Raw genomic sequence first — 6,519 nt, forward strand, 5'->3', positions numbered from 1 at the left:
AAAGGATTTTGCTTCTAGTTTATTTTTGATTGACCGATGTTGGAACTCGAGTCTATCCTTCCTAAAATCCTGATCGAAAGCCGGAAAACAATTGCACCTTCATAAACAGTCGAAGTTGACAGATTTTGAAAGTTAAAGGATTAAATCTGAATATTTTTACACTTTCAAACTGTTGTCGGTCGGTGTTTGATTGAGATTTGATCTCACATGTGTCGTTTGTTTATGGAAACTATATTCCAAGCGTTTGTTCTCATTATGCGTTTAGATTTCTTGCATGTGCGGATGCTAAAGGCGAGGAGAACATGTTCGATGACAAGCTTTGGAATGAAGACACGACGTGAAGGCACTCAAAAGATAAACATGATCGAGTTGCCGCTGACCTCTCATCAACACCACAAGGATCTAAAGACTTGAAGATCAAAAGATTCACGAGCATGACTCAATGGAGAGTTCATTCTAAGGGGGAGTTTGTTAACACACTTCCTAAATGAAATGGGGAGTTTGTTGATACACTTTCTACTTACGACGCATGAAGACTTTGAAGATCCTCCGACATGAAAGACACAGAAGACGAACAATCACAGAAGACGAACCATCACGAGTAGCGTCCAAGGGGGAGTTTGTTGATACACTTTGTGTGGACGCGACTCGGCTCGGTTCGACGCGACTCGGCTCGGTTCGACTCGACTCGACTCGGTACGACTTGGTTTCGACACGGTTAGGTCCGGCTCAAGCCCGACGTCACGACATTCCTCCGTCGTGCGCCCCAGAGTTCGACACGCGAAGCACGGAGAGCCGCAAAGCAAGACCAAGTGACACATCACCATGACATCATCACTGTGATGTCATGATGATGTCATTATGTTGAAAAAGCATGCAATTTCACAATTTGTTGTACATGGTCGACGAAACTGAATATGTTTCGTCGACTAGGGTGTTTCGCCGAGGTCCAGCCCTGTTTCATCGCCTATTGGGCTTCTTCAGGCCCAATGTTTGGCCCATAGGTGTTTCGCCGAGTCCTTTTGTGTTTCGTCAAGGTCTGTGTCTGTCTAGTATAAATACCCCTCTCAGTTTCTGTGTGAAACTGATGAGCACAGAGAGACTTAGTGAGAGTCTGTTAAAACATTGTTTGTATATGTTTGTGGTTGTACTCATCCCTAATCAATAGATATTGAATCTTTTGGTTACGCGTGTGTTCTTGTTAACTGTGTTTGGTTTGCACCGTCACGGGGATTCCGTACCCGTTACCGTGTTTGTGATAAACAAGGATAGGTTTTTGTTATCGATCCACCGGAAAAACGGGACCTACATTTGGCGGCTTCCCAGTGACTTTTCTTTGGTCATTCCATGAACCGACTAATTTTGCTTACTGCAAACATGATATCTGGCCTCGTATTTGTCAGATACATTAAACTTCCTACAAGGCTTCGATAGACACCTTCATCTATAAACTCTTCAGGATCATCCTTGGATAGCTTAAGTCCATATTCCATTGGTGTAGAAACTGAATTGCAACGATTCATTCTGTACTTTTCTAGTAGATTTCTCATATACTTTCTTTGTGATAGTATTATGTTGCCATTTTCATACTGAACTTCCATACGGAGAAAATAATGCGGTCTGCCCATGTCCGTCATTTCAAATTCCCTTTTCATCGTGTCTTTGAAATTGATTATCAATCTCATAGAGTTGCTTGCAATAATTAGATCATCTACATATAGACATATTACTAATTTTCCCTCTTTGGTGTCCTTAACATAGAGAGTGTGCCCATAATTGCATTTTTTGAATTTGTGTTGCAGAAAATACATATCTATTCTGCTATACCAAGCTCTAGGTGCTTGTTTTAGACCGTATAGAGCACGTTTGAGATGACATACCTTTTCCTCTTCTCCTTGTTTGATATAGCCTTGAGGTTGATCAATGCAAACTTGTTCCTTTAATTTTCCATTCAAAAACGTTGTTTTTACATCCATTTGATGTAGCTGCCAATCATACTGTGCCGCAAGAGCTAACACTATTCGAACTGTTTTGAAACGGATCACTTGTGCAAATACTTCTTGATAGTCTATTCCATATTTTTGCTTGTATCCCTTAACTACTAATCTGGCCTTATATTTATCCACATTCCCTTTTTCATCATATTTTGTCTTGTAAATCCATTTCACACCTACTGGCTTTTGATGTTTTGGAGGATCCACAAGTTCCCATGTTTGGTTTTTGTGAATGGATTCCATTTCTTTGTTCATTGCTTCTATCCATTTTGTATCTTTGCTGGCCTCGTCATAAGTTGTTGGGTCTGCACTGTGGGTATAGAGAGCAAAGTTAACTACATGACTATCATTGTACCTTTGTTGAACTTCTGCTTCGGTAAGAGCTCTCGTGCCTCTCTATACACTGTTGATGCTTCTTGTATTAATTACTTCATTCTCCGAATCGGTTGAAGATGAATCATTCACATTGGATTGTGATTGATCTGCCAATTGATCCGCTTCTGTCTCTACTTCTTGATTTTCTTCACCATGTGCATGCAGGTGTTCCTGTGATCTCACTTATGTGTTCCTGATCAGGCTGCGACTCTACATTTTGTGGTTCTATAGGAGCTCTTCTTTGAGTTTGACTAGTATCATCGCTGTCCGAGATTACAAATGGTACATCTAACTCTTCCGAATCCATAACCCATCTCTTGATTTCATCAAACACAACATCACGGCTGATTATGGTTTTCTTGGTTAATGGATTATACAGTTTGTAGCCTTTACTGTTCTCACTATAACCAATAAACACCGTTTTTTCTGTCTTCTTGTTTAGGTTGTCTCTATGTTGTTTAGGAACATGAGCATAAGCTAGACATCCAAATACTTTGAAATGTTCCACATTAGGCTTCCTTCCATTCCATGCTTCGTACGGAGTTGTATTTGGTCTTGTTTTTGTAGCTGTTCGATTTAAGATGTATGTTATACATGATACTGCTTCAGCCAAATAACAATTTGGTAATTGTTTGATATTCATCATGCTTCTACTTAACTCCATTAACGTTCTATTTTTCCTTCCTGCAACCCCATTCTATTGGCGAGTGTAACTGTTGGTCAATTGATGTCGTATACCATTTTGTTTCAAGAAGTCTTGAAAAATTTTACTACAGTATTCTCCTCCTCAGTCAGTTCTTAACGTTTTGATCGAATAATTTGATTGTTTCTCGTTCAAAGCCTTGAATATTTTAAAATAATGTAGTGCTTCCGATTGGTATTCAGGAAATATACCCAGGTTTTCCTCGAGTAATCATCAATAAAAGTTATGAAATACCTGCAACCTCCAATCGATTCTGTTCTCATAGGTCCACATATGTCGGAGTGAACCAACTGCAAAGGTTCAGTAGCTTGCCATGTTGTTTTCTTTGAAAACGGTTTTCATGTTTGCTTTCCTGAAATACAACCTTCACATATGTCTTCGTTTCTTAGTAACTTTGGTAATCCGTGAACCAGTTCCTTGTTTCCCATATCGATTAACATATCCATGTTTACATGACCGTACCGCTTATGCCATAGAGTTGACAAGTCCTTAGTTGTCATCGTCAACGTGAAATTTAAATCACTTCCGGGATGTAGCGGAAACATTTTATTGCTCGTCATCTTGATATCACTTACCGTCTCGCTACCTGCATCTTTGATGATGCACCGATTCCCTCGAAACATGACTGTGTACCCTTTTTGTATGAGTTGTCCCACACTCAACAGATTATGTTTCAAGCCTTGTACAAAAAATACATTCCGTATCGTCCTTACTCGTCCCTTGATTGAGACTGATACATCTCCGCTGCCCTGCACCTCCAATTTCTTGTCATCCCCTGTCCTCACTTCTTTCCTTAATGATTCATCCAATCGGATAAACAAGTTTCTGTTCCCTGTCATATGATTACTGCAGCCACTATCTAGATACCAACAGTCTTCCTTGACTGTTTCCTCCATGTTAAGAATCATAAACATCGTCTCGTCATGCTCATCGCTTTCATCTTCCTTATGGATAAGCATGTTATCTGACTTATGGCTTTCATCCTTTTGCCTACAGAATTTGGCAATGTGTCCAAATTTCTGGCAATTGTAACACCAGACAGAATTCAAGTTTCGTCCCTTGAACTTGTTGCGTCCCCTTCCTCCAACATCATTCCGAGAATTTTTGGATCTATCTTGATTGATGTTTTGCAGTTGGAATGCATGTTCGGCCAGTGTATCATCATAACGTTTCAATCTCAATTCGTGAGATTGAAGGATTCCCATTAACTCTTCGGTTGAAATATCTTCGAGATCTTTCGTTTCTTCCACCGCAATCACCACTGTCTCAAAATTTCTAGTCAGACTTCGTAGAATTTTTTCTGCGATTCGCTGTTCACTTACTTTCTCTTCATTCATACGTAATTGATTCACAATGAGAATTGTTCTATTGAAATAATCTTCAATAGATTCACCCTCTTTCATTTTCAGTGCATCGAATTCACACCGTAAAGTTTGAAGTTTGACTAATTTTACCCGATTTTCTCCTCTATAAGCCTTGTGAAGGATACTCCATGCCTCTTTTGATGATGTTGCAAGAGCAATTCTTTCGAATATAGTTTCATTCACGGATTGAAAGAGAATATGCAGCGCTCGTTTGTCTTTTTTGATTGATTCTTTGTAATTTGTAGTCGCTTCTTCGGTAGGGTTTGCACCCAATTCTTGAATACCTTCATCGACGACATGCCATAAATCTTGTGATTCGAATAAAACCTTGATTTGAATATGCCAGTGATAATAATTTTGCCCAGTGAGTTTGGAGATTTGAGTCTGAATTCCTTGCATCTGATTCATGTTCTAATCGATTAATGTATTGCAGGGATTTGATCGATGTGGCTCTGATACCACTATATTGCAGATCTGTCTTATGGTTCCGGTGAAATAAGATTTATATGTTCATAAAATGAATTGATAAAATGAAACAGATGATGGTTCCGAGTATATATGCATACATGTATGACGGATAACCGTCATCCCCTATATCTAATAATAATAATATAAATAATGTAAACTATAATATCTAGCTTATAATTCTAAATAGTTATGTCTAACAGTTTGGACATTCTTACAGGCATAGCCTGTTCATGCATATGTTAACTGATTAAAATAAAATACTTATCATTTATGGACATTTAAGTTAAAAATAATAGCCAAGCAATTGATAATTTATACATCACTGATGTATGTTTCATCAAGTAACCTAATGTCTTCACAATTTTTATGCAAACCGATTATTCCTTAAGGACACTATCCGTCAACAAATTTTAATGAATATTTTTATATTTATCAAAAGCCCAAATCTGTATTAAATCGAACCGAAAGTGCACACTTAATAACCCAAAATAAAAAAGCAACCACGCAAATGCAATGTGTGGGATATCAATATGATTTAAATAATATAAGGTTGTTGAAACAAGGGAGGCTACAAAGGCCGCCTCTTAGGCATTGGTTCTGCCTTGACTATTGAGATTTCTAGAAACTGACAAAGATCGCACAATGCAAACAGTAAAACCATGTTCAGCTATACCTCTAAATGTAGCATGGAAACTGGAAAGGTATGGGTGATGGGTAACATGACACGGGATTTACAATGGCTTCCTATTCGGCCTTGGCTATTGAGAATTTCTGGAATCTATTAAAGATGACAATGCAAAAAAGGTCCATTAAAGAAGCATCAAGACACCTCATTACTGTTTTAAATTTAGTAAAGTCAACTATGTGTTATCTGTCACCATCTTGGTTCAAATAGGAAAATTACATGCCTTTTTTTCTAGACTATACATCTACCAGTACACAACCCAAACAACAATTTTGCAACCTCAAACTGTAGCTGTTACATAATGCATACCCTGCAACTTCAGTAGCTATTTAATGTTGGTCCCTACTTCCTGAATCTCTTATGACATCCAAACTTTCAAATAGTAGCAAAGTAGTAAACAGATTTATAATGAAAATCTAAAGTCACATGTGAATAAAGACTCCTACCAATTCAAATCAAGAATCATATACTCCCATGAACAAAGTTCATGTACCCAGATGTGTGATTGAACATAAACCTTTTACCTAATTCAACAAAAGAAATACACATTTTTCAATTTGCGAATACCAAGAATCAAAGAATGAAAATAAGAAAATCTCCCAAATATTCCTACGTTTAACAAAAAAAAAAATTAAAAAACTGAAAGTACTATTACCATAACTATTGAAGAAGTAATAGACATTCTACATATGCAAAATGCCTAGAATAGCTAAATTCAGTTCCAAAACATGAGGTGATTAAACAACATACCAAATAAAAAGTGATGTAGGCTAACAATCCAGACCATCTTGAAATTTGAAGATCATCTTGTATTGCACAAATAGAGTACCTGAAGTGTTTCCAAGCTATTGCTTTATATGTAGCTTGTAAGAAAAGCCTTCTTCTGTTATACTTCTAAGTTGTCCACTCTAAAATGCAGGTTTACCTTTG

Source organism: Helianthus annuus, chromosome 6 (assembly GCF_002127325.2).
Source record: "Helianthus annuus cultivar XRQ/B chromosome 6, HanXRQr2.0-SUNRISE, whole genome shotgun sequence".
In the NCBI taxonomy this organism is placed as follows: Eukaryota; Viridiplantae; Streptophyta; class Magnoliopsida; order Asterales; family Asteraceae; genus Helianthus; species Helianthus annuus.